The 18,768-nt window shown below is 43.1% G+C and overlaps 1 long non-coding RNA gene across 1 annotated transcript in view; it reads right to left on the bottom strand.

Annotated features, from left to right (window-relative positions):
- Window positions 1–12,371, bottom strand: part of LOC308058883 — a 107,402-nt gene extending 95,031 nt beyond the window's left edge. The window contains exons 1-2 of the long non-coding RNA XR_013926023.1: window positions 9,337–12,371; window positions 1,694–6,656 (exon numbers count right to left, since the gene is read on the bottom strand). This is a non-coding gene — a long non-coding RNA (uncharacterized lncRNA). The remainder of the gene's footprint in view (window positions 1–1,693; window positions 6,657–9,336) is intronic.
- Between the last annotated feature and the right edge of the window lie 6,397 nt (window positions 12,372–18,768).

Raw genomic sequence — 18,768 nt, 5'->3', positions numbered from 1 at the left:
CTGAGGGGTGGGTGGCTTGGGGGAGCTAGTCATTACCTGGAGACTGGCAGGCAATCAATCTACTTGTGAGAAGCACTGAGTGACTGCCTTTGCATCACTTGTTTGTTTTTTTCTTCCTCTTACCTTAGCTTATTATATTGTCTTTATCTCAAGTCATGAGTTTTCACACTTTTGCTTTTCATATTCCCTCCCCCGTCCCACTGTGAGGGCAACTGAGCAAGCAGCTGGGTTGTGCTTAGCTGTTGGCCCAGGTCAAACCACCACAACTGGGGTCAATTTGAATCAGGAAAAAAAACAGTTTCTTCATGATCTCCACATCCCGTGATGCTTTTTCCCTTCAAAGGTCTCAGAAATTGTCAAAAGGTTCTGGTTTGTATCTGCTGCTGTTGAATATAGGAGTGCAACCTGAAATACTGTGGGATACAAAGTCTAATACACAAAGCGTGGATGTGTGTAGAATGTGAATCCAAAGGCATGAGCAAACGGTACGTGCTGTCTGCTCATCATAGGTAAACGTGGGTATGGAAAGTTAAAGAAATACTTATATAAGGTTCCATTTGTATCACATGGGCCACCGTCCACTCTAAATGAGTTGTTGCTACGGTGGGGGAATTCCTGTGTGACCAGATCCAGGGGAAATCTGCTTGAGTACCATGGCTAGACCATGACAATGACACGTACTAGTGAAGTCCCTCTAGTCACTAGTGCACCAACATGGTCTTGGTGGGGTTGGTCCTATTCTTGGCCTCAGCCTGGACTTTGTGGTGAATCCAAGGGGATCACATTACCTGCTTTTGCTGCTTATGGCCACAAATCTTGGGCAGGGGTCATAGCCTCCACAGCACACCACTTTGATGCCTTTGCTGAAGTGCCCTGGGCACCTGTAACCTATCTAGGAACAACTGTCATGCATTTATGGCAGATGGTGGGAGCTGGCTGGAGGTGCTGCTGGCCAAGCAGACCCTGAGAAACTGCCCGAGTGGCGGCTGTGATCACAGGGCAGCTGGTGAGGGAGGCCAGTCCCCACGGAGGGGATGGGGTGCCAGGGCCTGGCAAGGCATCCCTCAGAGAGGCCACCAGAGCCCCGGGGGTCTCAGGAATGGCACTGGAGGTGCCAGCCCCTGCAGGGACCTGGCAAAGGCAGGTCCTGGGGGTGGGGGAGAGGGGGCACAGAGGCAAGGGCCACAAGGGCCCCAAGGGCTGCAGGCAAGTGTGTCACACTGATGGCTACCATGGGGCACTGTCAGGGCCTCCACAGGCTGCTGCAACCAGGCTGGGCAGTGACCCACACCAGGACAGGCGGTGACCCACCCTGGGGACAGCACACACAGCCAGGGAGAGCAGGGACACATCAAGGTCTCTCCGTGCCCAGTGTGGGGCACTGGGGAAAGAGGCCAGCCACCCTGGGGGCCCTGTGCCAGTGCCTGTTCCCCACCTGGCAGCACCAGCGAAGAAGCACCAACCCCATGATGTGACGTGGCTCCGCATTGGTATGGATGCTTTTACTCTCTGAGTAACAAGAAGAAATGAAATGTAAGGCCCACGTACCACAGTGACAGTTTTCTTGTGGGGCCGTAAAAGGGCTTTTACAGCTGAGTTCTGCTAGTCTGGCACAAGTTTTTGTGAAGAAGGGCCCTGTGCTCTGCTGCATGTTAAAGATGGTGAGGAAGGACAGGGTCATGCTGTGGCCTACCTTGCCCATGAAGACGAAGGGTCTGCTCCTCGTTCTGTGTGCCGCTCCAGGCTGAGAGCTGCGTGACAAAGACGGGTTGCATTTATTGAGAGCTGAGTGCAGAGACTCATTAACCACTTTCACCTCGACCCCCAAAATCGAAACTGAGTAATTTATATGACACTTCAGCTGTGACAGCAAATGACTGCGCAGAGCTTTCTGCCTTCTTCCTTAACCATGGCTGATGCCATCTCAGCAGACAAGCGCAGCAACAGCAACATCTAGTGGTAAAGTGTCATGACGGGTGGCTACGCCAGGGCAGAAACCAAGTCTAATTAGTAAGATATAAATCAGACACGAATGCACAACAATAGAAAGTAGCAACAGAAAATATTTTCTCTAATAACTTGCATTTACAAGTTTTCTCATGCTAGTACACATATATAGTATATAGAATATGTCTCAAAAATAGTCTTAATTCTTCCTTTGCTTCACATGACTAACACTGTGTCATTGTATCACACATCAATTAATTTGATGACAATATGTTTGCATCCTATTTAGTACTCTTTAAAAATGCAGAAACATAACACCAGAATTTCAAGGGAAATAATATATATAGTTATGTTTTTGTTAGGTACTCAGCTGGTGAACAGTATGATGCTTTAAGCATGAGAGAAATCTAAGAAGTATATTAAGACATTCAGGATGCCTGCAAGGACAGAAGTGTAACTTATCTTTTCTACCCAAAGTTCAAAACAATTCTTTTTTGTTTTGTTTTGTTTTTCTCATTTTGTCTTCTGGCACTAGTCATGTGTTTAGTATGTCAGACACCTGTTATTCAAGATAGATGATTTTGTAGTTAAAACACGCATCTGACTTACATCTCCACTTTACCATTGCATTGGGTCTGGCAGAGATGGAGTTAATACTCTTCACAGCAGCCTATACAATGATGTGTTGTAGATTTGTGACCAAAAGAGTGTTGATAACACAGCAGCGTTTTAGCTATTGCTGATAAGTGCTTCCACAGCATCAGGGCCTTCTCTGTTTCTCACTCTGCCACCGCACTGAGTAGGCTGTGGGTGAGCAAGAGGCTGGGAGAGAACACAGCATGTACATCTGAGCCAGACTGGCCAGAAGGATAACCAATACAATGAAACTTCATGCTCGGTAGTAAAAACTGGTGGTCATCTTTCCAAGGCAGCTGCTGCCCAGAGAATTGCTGAGCATCAGTCTGCTGGTGGGAGTTGCCTTTGCACCTCTTGTTTTTGGTTTTTTTCTCTTTCACTTGTTAAACTGCCTTTATCATGATCCACAAGATCTTTCTTGGCTTTGCTCATTCAGTTCTCTCTCCCACTTTCCTGGGGGCAGGGAGTGATGATGCAGCAGGTGGTTGCTTGATTGCTGGCCAGGATCAACCCACCACAACCAAGCATACTTTATTTCATACCCTGCTCTAAATTCTCACATTACATTGAATTCAGAACTACCAAGTGTGATGTTTCTTAGGTAAATCCTAGGAAAAAATAAAGAAAAGATTTTCTTTCACAAACAGGAAAATGTTTCATTTAAATCTCATGAGGCAATATCTGTTATAGATAGATATAGATGAATATATGCAGTTATATATTCTAATACTGGTCTCCATACAATCACACAAAATCAACAGACTGCTGTTATCATACTGCCTTCTGGAGGACTCGAATCTCTCCTTGACCATCCCAAAATGTGCACTGTACAAATGTTGCAAGACCCAGTGTCTGGTCTCTACCTTATTTGCAGTTGCATGCAGGCATAACATTCTAAATATAATATCAGATAATGCCCTATTCTACCAGGCTTACATGATGACTGATGTAAGAGCATGCTGTGCACTGAGCCCTATTCTGTCCAAAGACCCTGAACTGAAAGGTGGCCAACAATTCTGAGAGATGGCTTGGGGAAGAGTCTCTATTGCCTGTATCTGGATAGTGCCATTCAACTGTCTCTGCACTTCGCAGCGCTTCAGAAGAAATGCGTCTATTTGTCTCACAGAGCCCTAATCCTTCCAGCTTTCGCCATGCAGTCACAAGGGTTCACAGCCACACTAAAAAGTTAGAGATAGGCACTGGCAGAAGGTAACTTTCTTTGAATGAAGTTCCAGCTTGAACTGACACAATAACATCAAAACACCCAACTATCTAGCTAAAGGAAAAACCTGATGCATGTTAACATTGCTGTACCACACACTTAGAAGTGTGGCATGTCAAAATCAAGGTAGTTTCTTCTTCTGGGATTTGGAGAGCAAGCCTTGTCAGGGAAAAAAATCCCTACTTTTTATACTAGTTGTACAGTTCATATACCTCGCTAAGAAACTACACCAGTTGCTGCAGCCTCAACTAGCATTCAAGCCACAAGCACAGATACTCCCTTCTCACCACCTCCTCCAAATGCTTCCTGTGCCAGGCATCTGGGCTATTGCAAGCTGTACTTCAAGAACTGATTTAAAGAAATAGCAGATGGCAAGTGGCAGAGTTTCCTGATGGATAATTAGACCTTCCACTACTTCCCTCTGCCTCACAGCTGCTATTCCCTGGGCTCCCAAAAGTGTTACCAGCGCAGAAATGTCATTGCCCTCCCAACAGTCATCAGGCTAGGCTGTGAAGTTCTCTTTTTCACAAGTTAACCTGTATTCTAAAGGAAATAGTGCATAATTTTTTATACCAGCTTCTCCTGGACCTTCCTGGTGTCTTTACTTCTCCATGGACCTTTCCCTGGACACTACCTTGCCCTTGAATTGATCACTTACCACCAGAGCTGCCATACCCCAAAATTATCGCAACAAAAGCCAATCTGGACTTGTGTTCTTCCAAGTATGTTTCCTCATCCATGAGACTCTTTCCCTGAAGCACACTTTCCACAGACAAGATGATCTACAGCAAAAGGTCACCTTGGCCCTTCGACCAATTCCTGGGTAAAGAAAAAAATGTCTTCAGGAGCAAGTTTCCCCCTGAAACTGGTATTTGTAGGCTATTCACATCCAGAAATCCAGTGCTTACATCCTAAGGAGGATAGGGAAGGAGTATGTTTATTCTTTTCATAACTAATCATACTGCTGACCCTGTAAGTCTCCAGGCCTTTTGTGACTGCTGGTCTGTGGCATATGAAGGCACAGACCTCAAGTGAGATCCTTTACTGCATACATAAGAGTGGTTACATACAATCGCTTATCCAACCAAGTTCTGCCCTGGAACATGCCTACGTGCAGCAAAGCACCTTTGCAGCCAGTTCACACTCCACCGAGCTGTTTTCTTCCTCCATACTCATCTGAGGAGGTCTCTTCTTCCCCGATACTTAAGATGTGGGAAGCTTTGAGCATGCCCCTCATTGCAGACAGGTGTGCACAGAATTGATTTGCAGGTGAGTTCAGAGAGCCAGATTTACTGTTTGTTGTTTCCTCACTACATTTTAAGGCATAATCACTCTGCAACCTGGCACTCAGACAATGAACAAAGCCTTTTCTCATAAAGGGCCCTCACACTGGTCTGTACCCTGCACCAATATGTGTCACAGACTGTAGCAAAGAAAGGAAAAATATTTCATTTGCTAGTGGTTTGTTGTTTGTTGTGGGTTGTTTTGTTGGTGGGTTTTTTTTCATTTCCTACATCAACCATCATTGGCTGCTCCTTCATTCCTACACTTCAGGGCAGAATTACAGGTTCAAAAGTGACCAGTCATGAGGAGTTAGAATTCACTGTATGCTACACGAATCCCCAGGGAACATGAGAAAAATAGAGCTCACTACAGTGAAAAGTTTTATTTTACAGGAAGCAGTCAGAGTAAAAATTAAAATTTGTCTTTGTCAGATACCCTGTTAAACTTGGAAAGAATGGGGAAAAGAACCTGCAGCAGAAACTGTGAACAGATCAATAAGTATAAGCTCTCCTTGGCCCATTTCTTTCATGATGTTGTAGTTTAACCCCAGCCAGTAACTAAGTACCACACAGCTGTTCACTCACACCTCCCTCACCCAGAGGGATGGGGAGGAGAATTGGGAAGGGACGTAAAACTTGAGGGTTGAGATAAGGACAATGTAATAACTGAAATAAAGTAAAACAAAAATACCAATAATCATAATAACATCAACAACAACAGTAATAATGAAAAGAAGGAAGAAGGGGAGAGGGAATGAAATCCAAAGGGAAGGAAGGAAAGAAATCAAGTGATGCACAATACAGTTGCTCACCACCTGCTGACTGACGCCCAGCCATTCTCTGGGCGACAATTTACAGGGCCTGGCCACCCCCACCCCAGTTTATATATTGAGCATGACATCCCATGGTAAGGAATACCTCTCTGGCTAGTTCAGGTCAGCTTTTCTAGCTGTATCCCCTCCCAGTTTCTTGTGGTCTTCCAGGCTTCTCACTGGCAAGGCCAGAGGAACTAAAAAGTCCTTCACTTAATATAGAAACACTACCTAGCAACAGCTAAAAATATCAGTGTATTATCATCATTGTTCTCACATCAAATCCAAAACACATCAATGCACCAGCTACTAAGAAGAAAATTAACTTTATCCCAGATGAAACCAGGACACATGGGCCATTTCTCGTGGAGCAGCTGTTAGTTTATTTTTCCCATACTCAGACATACAATCTGTATGTGCTCAACAGTCAATGATTCTCCTGACAATGCATCAGCTTACAAAAGAGCTGACTGCCTTAACTAAAAGCAAAGTTATTTCTTTTCCCCACTTATATATGCAAGAGGGCAGAATAAAAAAGAGAGAATTAGTTCCTTCCTAAAACAGCATCACAGAGTTTTCCAGTCCGCTTGACCTGAATCTCTCCGAAGCCAGCTGCCTCGAGGAGCTTGCTGTACTCGGCTGCTGTTCGCTCTTTTCCTTCAGTCTGGACCAACATATTCATCGAATACAGTTGGGTTTCTAAAGGCCCGCTTTTATCTTCATTCAGAAGCGATTCAACTAGCAGCACCCCACCGCCTGGTTTGAATAAAGAGAAAGAAAACACACACTGAGCTCTGAGAAGACAACATATTTTTCAGCTGAGTTGTTAGAACCTAACCTTTAGTTTCAGGAAGAAGCAGCCTCTATGTTAAGTCATATGTCAGCATCACAGAAGACAACGGAAGAGCAAAAACATCAGAGCATGCCTCTGCTTGGCTATGTAGGTGCTGACGTACCAGGGCTGAAGGGTATGCTATGGCTGGGATGGAAATTCCCATTTTCCCCAGCTGAAATCTGCAGGACCATACTGATTTTGTTGAGAACCTGGCTCTCGACAGAGTGATTTCAAAGCTCGAGGGTTCAATGTGACGTTTAATGGGATTTTTACTATGACATATATACTTGTCTAACAGCAGTGTTATGGCACATAGCTGATGTTTCTTTCTGAGAGTACTTATTTTAAGACAAAATACCACAAAACATTGAAGTTGTAACATTTCCAAGAAAAATGCCTTTTAAAGAGCTTATGCCTTATACAGAAGGTACAAACGTTGGTAGAGACATTAGATAAACATCCTTAGATTTTACTATCTTGAAAAACATAAAGTCTAAAAGATGGCAGCTGAACCAGCAGCACAAAGCCACTGCAGGGTCTTTTCTCCTGGAGAAGGCTGAACCTCAGGAAGCCTTCACAGACAGACACGCAGACACAGAGCTCATGAGAGCGGAGACAAAAACTAATGAGAGGTAAGTGAACTACATCACCTCCAGCTTAATGGTGATACCCTTAAGTGGTCCCTGGGAACAAAACACTGAGAATCATGACTTTGGTATTTATAGTGTGTAAGGGGCCACTTCAGACTAACCTTCCTTGGCTTCCTCATTCCACTGTTAGAAAGATGGAAAATGAAAAACAGAGCCACTAAACCAGGCACTGGGGAAGTCATTGATGGAGCCTGCGAGGGAGCCTGACCCATCCCATGAATTCTGGCAGCACTCTGCAGTGCTGGGACAGCAGGGCAAGAGGCTGCAGACAGTCTCTCAATCTAGTGACGCCAGCTGAAGGGCAGGAGGGAAGGAGTCTGGCACCAGAAGAGAGTATCAAGCAAGGCAAGAATAAATGCCACAAGGGGATGGGCCACTACTCACACAAATAAGACTGCAGTGAAAAGCATTCAGCTTCCTAATGCTCTCACATTTCTCTTTTTAAACGAAGCAACACAGTAAAGCACTCCCTTTATTGCTGACAAGATTCTGAGATATGTCTTGCTTTCCATTGCTGTACCCGTCACATGATGCAGGAGGTTTTTTTTCTTTTCAGAGCTTGTAAAAGACAATTCAGAGGCTTGTTAAAGATCTACTGAAGCTCACCTCCCAGTCATAGATCTGTGTGAAAGAGGAAAGGTCAAATGCAGCAAGAACATCTCTGCCACATATACTCCATACAGAGTTCTGGCCAGCCATGAATTTCAGCATTGCTTTTCAGCATTTCAGCATTAGGTTAATTTGGAAACATTAACTTTTATATCATTCTTATATCATGGAGCCCAGAACTGCACATAGTACTTGAGGTGAGTCCTCACCAATGCTGAGTATAGTGGGACATTCACTTCTTTGAGCAGGTTGGCTATACTGTGCTTAATACACCCCATAATACAGTTGGCTATTTCGGCCATCAGGACAAATTGAGCTTAACAGCAACCGAAACTCACAGATTCCTTTCTGCAGGGCTGCACTCAAGCCTCTTGTACCCCAGTCTATCAGTACATCCAGGATTATGCCATCCCAGGTGCAGAATGTGGCATTTGTCCTTGTTAAATTTCATATGGCTGGTGATTGCCCACTCGTCTAATCTATCAAGATCTCACTGTAAGGCCTCTCCACCCTGGAAGAAATCAATGGTTCCTCCTAATTTAGTATCATTGGCATGTGATATGGTAACATCCATTAGAGGGAAGACTCTTTTACCTTCAGTAAGAACATGGTTGAGATTACTTCTCAAAAACATGACGTGAATGTTGAAAGCACTGTAGATTGTAAATGAGGAAAATTAAAACTGAAATTGAATAGAGAAATTTTATGCAAATGCACATACACACAGGAAAAACAGCATCAGCAAACATTAAGGAAATTGAAACTACTGCCCATCTACCTTAATGATATGCTGTCTGGAAAAGACTCATTATAACACACTCTGTATTCACAGTCCCTTCCATCTGAAGGAACATAATATACAAAAATTACCAAACTCAGCCTGCTGCACAGTAAATTTGAGGAGGGAAGATATTTGAAAAATCTTGTTCTTCGCATGGTATGACACGGGGAAAAAAGGGCAATTCAAGTCAGCCCTCTGTTTCTCAAGTTCCAAAACTGAAAAGCAGGAAGAAATCCCACCACCAAAGGAACTTTCCACATTGAGGCAAATAGCAAGCCCTCAGCTATAAACCCTTCTGTTTTTAAAAAGTCATGCAGAGACACATTTTATTCATCCAAGGCTCCAAAGGACAGAGGAGTCTCAGTATATGTTTCATCCACTGTGAGGGCCAGGTCTGCCTTAATATTTTTCCTTTTAGAGTTCTATCATGCCTATTCCAAGTTTAAAGACAGTGTTGTATTAGGATGTTTTATTATAAACTGTTTTATTCTCAGAGACATCGACTGAAGCCCTTGAGCATTCCACTCAGACATCTGTCCAAGACTGAGCAATATTTCTTACCTTGGAGACTAAGAATCCACTGTTGTATTGCAAGATGGTTTTAGGGTAGTCAAGGTCTTCGGTGGAACTCATTTTCTTTCTGGACTGAGGCACAGACTCTCTGGGCCTCTTAATTTAAATAAGCTTCTTTCCACCAGGCACAGGGTACACCAGCTGATCCACTTAATCTTATTGCTTCTGAGAAACACACCGGTTACAAAACGTGTCAGCTCAGTTGTACAGCTTCAGTGGGGTTTTCTGCCAGGTTCAGCTCTTTCTTTGGCTCTTCTATCATCAGGCACAAGGCTAAAGAAGCAGTGTGGATTAAAGCTTGTATTGTCAGTTCAGCAGTCAGTTAACATGCTGGTGCTTCAGAAGCACTTGAAAGCTTGTAACAAGTAAATCAGAAGTCAGTACAGAACAGCACCAAGAACCTGAACTCTGTGCGATGCACCAAAGTTCATAAACCAAAGCGGAGTCCTAACTGGGGCTTGTTCAAAAGCAGCTCTGCTCCATCAGGCTGGCTTTTTGATGCTGGAAGCCTTTGCAAAAAGGAAGAGAAGATAGCAGGGGACAGAGTTTAATAAAAAGAAAAGAATATCTGTATTGACCAGACATGTGGCTTGGCCAGAGAGGCATACTGAACAACAGCTTGCAAAATATGATCAATGTATTTTATGTCACCTCCTCTCCACTTCCCCAGGCTTGTTCTACCCCTACCCACCTTGATTCTTCCCTTATCCTGCCTTTGGCCCTTTCTCTAAATACAGAAAGTTTCCCATGAGCCCCACAGTAATTCCCAGAATCCCACTTTAATTTCCTGTGATGTTTGTTCTCTGTCATAAGCCGCCTTATAGTCTTGGTTTTGCTTTTCTCAGCTACAAAGATCTGGTTGTACCTTCTCATGGTTTTGAGGGCATCCACCAGTTGTCCCTCACTGAGTGGCCAGGGAGTTCTGATGTTTGATACTGTTCCCCTCAATGCCTGTTTGCTAGCATTTGTGTACCTAGGCAAGGTTTCTTACTGCTTCTGTCTCTTGCCTTTGTCTCTTAGGCTGAATAACCCTTCACCAGTTATCCCAAAGCTCAGGTATCATTACATTATGTGTTTCTACATATCCTCAATATTCAAAATATTCTAATATTTTGAATAAAACTCAGAAATTTTGAAAAAAAACTCAGGAACAACATCTGTTTCCTAGGTTCTAACACCACAAGGTCTCCTGTGTTACCAGAGTACTAGGTCTGAACATAAAAAAGTTAGAGCAAACCCCAAACTGTAGAAACATGTAGAGGTCCTCATCCTTGACAACGTAGCCAGGAATCTGTACAGCTTGCATTTAACAAGGCACTGTTTCTCTGAAGGAAAATCCTGGACAACAGGTGTCAAGAACACAGTTACATTTATAATGGACATCTTCCCCTGCTATCCTCAACACAAGGAGAGCACACGAGCTCAGTTTCTATTTAGGAACTTCCATTGCATTTACTAGCTGCAATTCTGCAAAGTTTGTTCATTTGCACAAATCTAGACTCACAGTCACTGGTCATACTACAGCTTTTTCAGTTCCTCACATGCATTGCAAAGACAGTTCTACAGGAAGAGAAAGCTCAAAACCTTCTCACTAAGACTCTTTCTTTTACCAGTTAAAGTAGAAGGTGATGGACATCACTAACACTTCCTTTTACCAGGTAATTCCTTGGGCCACTAGCTTTTACATAACAGTGGTCAACCACAAAAATGCAGGGAAGACCTGGTTTGAGGGTGAAAAATCCTTGATTAGGCACTTGGTTGGCAGGCTGGCACTTGCTGTCAAGGTAACTGTGGTACTACCACAGCATTGTCCTTTCATTTTGTTCTACAGCTAGCCTAGTCTCAAGGACAGTACTCCTGAGCATCCCGTCCAGAACAGGTAGAGTTCACTTTGCAGCCGCCACAGGGCATATATGACTAGCTTAGGTAATGATAAAATTAGAGTTCCAACCAAATAGCCTTAGTCCTGCAAAAGTTTTAACCTACACCTATGACAAAGCATTTGGTTGAGGTAATCTACAAATTCATTGTGAGGCAGCAGGAGATGTATAAGAGAAGATAAGGCATGTGGGAGAATGCCAGGTCAAATGGATTTGCTGTGCTGTGATTAAAGGTAGAATGGTGCATACAATTTCAAAGAGCCTCAAAATCATAGAACCAGATGAAGTACAAGTAATAGTGGTACATTTCCTTTAAACAATAATAAAAAATACTTACACATGTAAGAATACAGGCACCAGAGGGATCCATTCTGCACACCCAGTTCTTAACAAGTGCAAGTAGGGAGTGGTTTGGGTTCATTGCTGCTTTATATTCTCCCTACAGATATCTCTGTAATGTAATCAACCATGGACAGCTGCACTAGTCTTTTACGTAAGTCTACATGTTTTCAAATTCTGCTATAAAACTGTTTCTACCCACCTGTTGAAGTTGCATTTGTCTGTAACTGATCATCCATGATTTCAGTTTATACCCCTGGGCCTTTATTATTATCCTGTACTTGTACTTCAGGGGCCTCTGACAAAATTGGAGGGGTGGGTTTCAGTAGCACTAAGGATGTGACTTCCTGATAACTGTTTCGTTAGCAACACTAGTCAACCATTCACCTCAGTTCTACAGCTGTTGAATAGTTCAAACTCCAAAAATAATAGTCCCTTAGTGGACAGGTGGAAGGACAGATGCAGACTTAAAGTTTTGGTAATCACTTTCTACCAATATTGATTAATTGGGGGATTATGACTTGCATATCGTCAAAATTGCTTAACTGAAATGGTATGCAGATGGAAGAGATCCACAGACCTTGCATTTGAGGGGCTGGCATTGCTATCTCAGGAAAAAAACTGCTTCCTAAGTTACCTGGTATTAATTTGGACTCATGGGACAAGCTTAATACTTATGAAGGAATTACTTGCGCTTGAGGATTTCTTGCACTTTCAAGGATCTCTTTCCCCATCTCTATCCTGTACCATGGAGGCTGCCATGCCAGGACATGTCAGGACAAATGGTGACACCAATTTTTTAAATGCCACCAAAATGACAGGCTGGGTATGCAAAACACCCAATCAATTCTGATAAAGTGTGGTTTTCAACTTAGTGTGGCCTTATATTAAAACATCACAAGATACAGTACACTACATAATTTATTTTTCCACAATGACAAAGCAAATTTTGCATACGTAATTCTTTAGAGCCATGTATAGCTGCAAAAATTTTTCTAGAACAGAAACATTATGATCACACATTTCTGAAAACAACCATTTTGCTCCATAATAACTAATTAACTTCTCTATCAAACTGATTTATGCTTACATGTGACACACACAGAGAGTATTTTTCTCATTAATATATGCCCACAGTCAAGGAACCTCTGGCTTCCACCAGCTGATATTTCCTACTTTTCTAAGGACCATTATTTCATAAAACTTTATTTTAAAATAGTCACTACAAGACACTGTGCAAATGGTATGGTCTTCCTAATCAAAACGTTGTAAAGCTTTGCTTAATGGTATGCAGTCTTCCAGTGCACTGGTTATCATAGAGGACATTTGCTTATTTAATTGATTTGCATTTTTTCTTGGAAATAATAAAGTCTGCATATTAGCACACTACATGACAAAGGTAGTATTCCAGACAGAATGTTCCCCTGTTCGTATAACTTTTAACGTTCATGAGGACACAGCCTTTGACAAGCAGCAATAATCTACCTAAATCTATACTAAAACTCGTAACATTTCATATTGCTGTGTGGAAGCTTTAACCAGATCATTGATCATCAGTGAAAATTTGTTCAAAACAGGTTGTAGGTCTGTGCTATTCATGATACCCCTGACTACCCCTAAATTTCCATAAAGAACTTAGGGGGAAACTTTCTTTCCTCCAAAAATTAAAGACTGTCCAACTCTTTGTGGTGTCTTTGAATAGCTGGGTTTGTCCCCACGGAATTAGACTTCCATCTAAAATTTTAATTGATCATTTTATTCCCTGAACTTCATTGAATCTATTAAAAGGTTTCCGATATCATGTTGTTCACATCAAAATTGCTATCCTTCCTGTAATACAGCAAATCAGGAACATACACAGGGAATGACTAGCTGTGGGGACCACATTTTCACAAAGTTTAGGTAGGAAACATCAAAATAGCTCCAAAAGTTTTATTTTATAGTATCCAGAGTAAAGACTGATCACCCTGTAGGTCATTTCACATTCACATGCAGTTGGGTGTTTTTTATGGTATGTTTGATAATTTTTACACTCCATTTAGCACACAAGTCATTAACATGAAAAAAATCAGGATATTCCTACCCATACAAAGGTTATGAATCATTTATAAAAAAAGATACTGGTGTATTTGTAATTCCAGCATTGTAGCCAACCCCCTGATCCTCCGTCTTCAAATACAACCTCTTGAGCTGTTGTTGAGGGATCTGGATTACAACAGGGTTTGTGCTAAAAGAAAATTACTCCACTTAGCTTCTGGATTTCTTTTCTGAGGTGCTCTTCTATGCATAAGTAACCTAAACAGGGACTTTGCAGAGCAAGAGTACTAGGCCTGTTCTCCATGCCAGCTTTTACATGCCTGCTATCCCGTCTTGGATTGCAAAATCATTATGATTCTGACTGTATCCCAGTTGCTTGCCATCCTCCATAGTATGCATCCCAGCAGGCCTGTTTGATCAGTTGTTGGCAACACATTTTAGACAGCTCATAATTCTGCTGTTTGTGCCTCTGCAAAAGGCTGAACCCTACAAACAATGTAGGTACGAAAATCTCCAAATGCATTGCTGCTTTTCCCTTGGGTATCCTTCCCATTAGGGTGGGAACTTGATCGGCTCATGAACTTGCATAAAGCCACCTCATCCCCTCTATAATTGCAGCCGGTACCTCAGGCATCTTGGCTGCTATAGGAGCCATCTGTGGGGTCACAGCACTTAGGGTTGCTGCTGTTGCCCACCACCTGTGGGCTGTGTTTTGCTTTGAGCACAGGCCACACTGGAAATTGCCATATATGCAAGGTCACCGCACTCACCTGTAACTGAACTCAGCTTTCACCGGGAGGCCACAGTCTTTCCTCAGTCTCCAATACCCAAATGCTACAGTGTAGCAGGGCCAAATCTGGACCAGTAACCTGTACTGTGGCCTGAACTTTCCCTCTTCAGCCCATACTTGGAGAGGTGTCTGCCTCTAGGAATCATCTTGGTCTCCTTCTGGGTTGGGAGCTTGGTTTGCCCAACACCACTGGACAATTGAAATCTGATTTTTCCAACCACCAGTCCAGACACTGCATGAAACTGTTTAGCTAAAGGTGAGCACTGTGTTATTGTTCCTTAAAAATGAGCTGCCAGACACATCATGCTTTATATCCATCCATATTTGGACAAACAGAATCACAGGATGTTTGAGTTGGAAGGGACTTCTGGAAGTCATCTGGTCCAGCCCCCCTGCTCAAGCAGGTCCACCTAGAGCTGTTTGCACAGGACCACGTCTACATAGCCTTTGAATATCCCCAAGGTGGGAGACTCTACCACCTCTCTGGACAACCTGTGCCAGTGTTCAGTCACACTCACAGTAAAAAAGTGTTTCCTGATGTTCAGGGGGAACCTCCTGTGTTTCAGTTTGTGCCCACTGCCTCTGGTCCTGCCACTGAGCACCACTGAAAAGAGCCTGGCTCCATTCTCTTTGTATTCTCCCTGCACACAAAATCTCCTTCTTGTCAACTAGACATCCTTGCCCTCCGTAGCTGTAACACTGGAGCCTTAGCATTTACTCCTAAACATATTAATGCTATCACTTTTATTGCCTATTTAGTTTTGGTGTCCAAGGCTGTTGAATGCCACTTCTGACAGCTGCAGGCCTGAAAGAAATGTTTGTGTAGCAGTATTAGATTATCTAGTCTCCAACTAAATATTAAATCCTAGCAACATTCCAGTGTTTCCATATGAGATATTTAATTTTTTAGAAAATATTTTTAATAAGCATTGAGGTGAACAGCTTTGTCGCACTTTAGCATCTTTAACATTCATATCACAGCCTGGAACTGCAGTCTTCCTTTTGTACTATAAATGCTGAAGGAAGAAATCAGCAGAATGTGCTACTGGCACTGCTTCATTTATCACACCAAAAGTTTATTGATTGAAGACTATATTCCATTTCAAAAAGCATTACCTGTTTTAAGCTACAAGATACGGCACAGCATAAAGACTAAAAATGTAACTTTCTCAATGTGAACTTTAAGTTATTCTCAAAACCCATCCTGAGATGATGGAAATAAATACTGGTTTACGTGCTTTTAGTCAGCTTCTGACAGTCTGATTGCACTAAAGTATAGCACTAAAGTATAACATATATATTTCCTATTTTGAGAAATCTATTTCATCCTGTTACATTCAAATTGTTTTCAACAAGCCTGGACAGAGATATTGCACCCTTTCAGAGGCTGCAAGATGTGAGAACATCCAGTTCTTCAGAAACACACTGACCTCAACTGGCATCTGTGCAGAAGACATTGTGCTCAAGGAGTCAGTGGTCTTGGACAGGCCATGTCTGCTCCACTGGACCTTGCACTCAGGGCTGGAGAAACTTGTGTGCTATTAATGTAATCTGTAATTTATAAAGTAAACGGTGTGTGGATCAAGGGGTGGGACATGTTGATCCTGACTAGGAGCCCATTGCACGTTTGAGAGGCAGTGACCCACGTCACAGCCAAGCCGAGCAGGTGTGAGCCCGTGCTGCATGGCCAGGGTAGCCTTCAGGCCCGCACTGTGCTGCTGACACCCCTCCACTGCAGGACGAGCACAGCCACCTCACGGTGACAGAGGAGCCAGCAGGCAGCTCCCACTCAGTGACAGCAATTACACCACCTGCATGGCCTTACCTTTATCTAACAGTGCAGCATGTTCTCTTGAGAACGTTCTTTTTCTTGTAAGAAAATTATATAATAACTCCAATGACCCAAAATGAGGCACTTCCCTCCATGGTCAGGACGTATACAATGCACTGGGGGAAAATCCAACTCAGCTCCATTGAATGCTGCACAAACGTGGTTGCCTGGCATCTGAATGGACATAATATTTACTTGCTATCTATATTCCTCTTACTCTTATTAAAACAAGGCTTCTATACTGAGATCCAAAAAGCACCCCCACCATCCTCTCTCACCTCCCCCCCCCCCCCACCCCCGCCCAGTGCAGAACATTCTCCATAACCCTGCTGGGCTAGAACTTCACTCAAAATGTTGCTCTTGCCCAAAACTAAGTTGGTTTGCAATAAGGCTTTTCTGAGGAGCTAGTGCATTAGAGGGGAGAAATGTGCAGAATTTGTGGGGAAAAACCACACACACACACTTATATCAGCACACAAGTCCAGGACAACCAACAACCAAGCAGATCCCAGGTCCCTCCAGGGGCTCTAGACCCCACGTATAACAAGCTGTCATCCAAAGTGCCTGTTGGAGCATGGAAACTGTAGAGCAAGCAGGTTTTTAATCTGCCTGCATACAGAAAAGCACTTGTGTCGGGTGTTCTTCACAGGGTTTGTCATTTAGGAAAAAAAAAAAAAAAAGGAAAAGAAGAACAAGGAAAAAAAAAGAAAAAATTACAAAGGACGACTGGTGAGACCAGCTATGCCTCTGCTTTGTCAAGGCAGGTCTTAAGCTCAGAGCTCTCTGGACTTACTCTCTTACTCTGGCAGTGACTTGTTCTGTGCTTATAGGGCAATCTCTCTTTGGGCCACGAATGAAGGACTAAAGAATGGATAAATGTCAAAAGCACACAGGAGACAAGAGAGGCTCTGAAGGAAGAGGAGGTTAAACAGACTGTGGCGGAAAGGGCAGGGGGGTGAAGAAAAGGAATGGGAAAATCAGAACTGAGTAGATAGATAAATAAATAGTCTAATGGAAACAGCACAAGTCCACTTATTACATTATTTTGTAGTTTCAAAGGCCTGGTCTCTGAAGGTGAATATAAAATTTTAGCATCTTCCTTATGCATACTCCAGTATCTCCTTGGTCACCCAGCACAAGAAAGCAGCCAAGAATGCTTTAGCATCTCCCCAGAAGCTGGATGTTCAAATGCCAACTAGCAGATAAGGAATGAGCAGCTAAAACTATAGCTGGTTGGAGGTTCTGCCTCACACAAGCAGTGAAAGCACAGTGCGATCATGTGTTGGTGTTTAGCTGCTCTAATATGGCATCACATCTGACCCTTAAAAGTCATTTAAATACCAGTGATCTTCAAATTCTGCACTTCATTCATTTCCATCTGAATTCCAGGTAATGTATCAATCCTGTTTTTCAAAGACCCAGCATCTTTGAACCTTGAGACACCTAAAAGGCGTGTTAGAACCAGGCATGCATCTTGCCTATTCAAGATGTGCCCAAGCCACTCTCTGTGAAGTTAATGACACGCAGAGCATGTTGTGAATCAACTCAGTGCGTAAGTACTGTGTTTAAAGAATTTGTTTTGACAACCCAAAACATTCTGCTTGTGGGTTTGTTTTTTTTTCAAGTCAAGGGCAGAACTGCCACTGACACCAGTGGAGACAGGAATTCTCTGACTCATCAAGGTTATATGATGTGTCAGTTTATATATGCAGCTGCAGCGTGCTGACCATAACTGACTTGTCTACTGGCTCAGGAAACATGCAACCACATGAGCAACCACCAGCCCATGGGCGTGCAGCTTCTTTTTTGGGGAAAAAGCCTATTAGAGAAAGTCCAGAAAGGGTTTTTTCCACCAGCATTGGATTCTTGGCACAGTCCAAACAGAGAAATAATTTCCCTGAACAACTGGGGGTTTGGGGTGTAGGTGAAACCAAAAAAGACCTTGTCAGTCTCATGTCATTATTCGCATTCATGCCTGGCTTCTGCAGGATGTAACACCTCGCTTTGTCTGGAAAGAGATCAAGCCTTCAGAACACATTACTCACAGGCTGCAGCTCCTGGTAAAATCACCTTCATGCCACATCACTCTCCACAATCACGTGTCCCAGTTCCTACAATATCCTGTTGATATATACAGGGCAAGATCCTACTCAAGCCACTACCTGCAGAGTGGCTCATGAACTGTGCCCTGTTGCTTTTAAGGATGAGAAGGGCCATTATGGTCTCATGAGTTGATTTTGATATCACAAAATATGACAAAGGCCAACTTTTCCTTACTGAGGCTATTTTCTCCCTGTGCTCCTCCTACAGTCTAAGAAGTGGGAGGATCTTGTAGATTGCTACCGAGAAGACTATTTCAGGCTCCTCTAGTATTCAGCTTAATGTGCAAATGCAATTAGTGTTCAAGCCACAACTGCACAGTGTGACTTTCTGGTACCTTCTCCAAATGTTTCTTACTCCAGTAACCTGTAATTCTGCTACCAAGAACTGGGTGGGTTATGGCAGGTTGTGCTTGATCAAATGATTTCAAAAACAGCAGGAGG

Source organism: Falco punctatus (assembly GCF_963210335.1).
Source record: "Falco punctatus genome assembly, chromosome: 2".
NCBI lineage: Eukaryota > Metazoa > Chordata > Aves > Falconiformes > Falconidae > Falco > Falco punctatus.
This window is presented reverse-complemented; position numbering and strand designations above follow the sequence as displayed.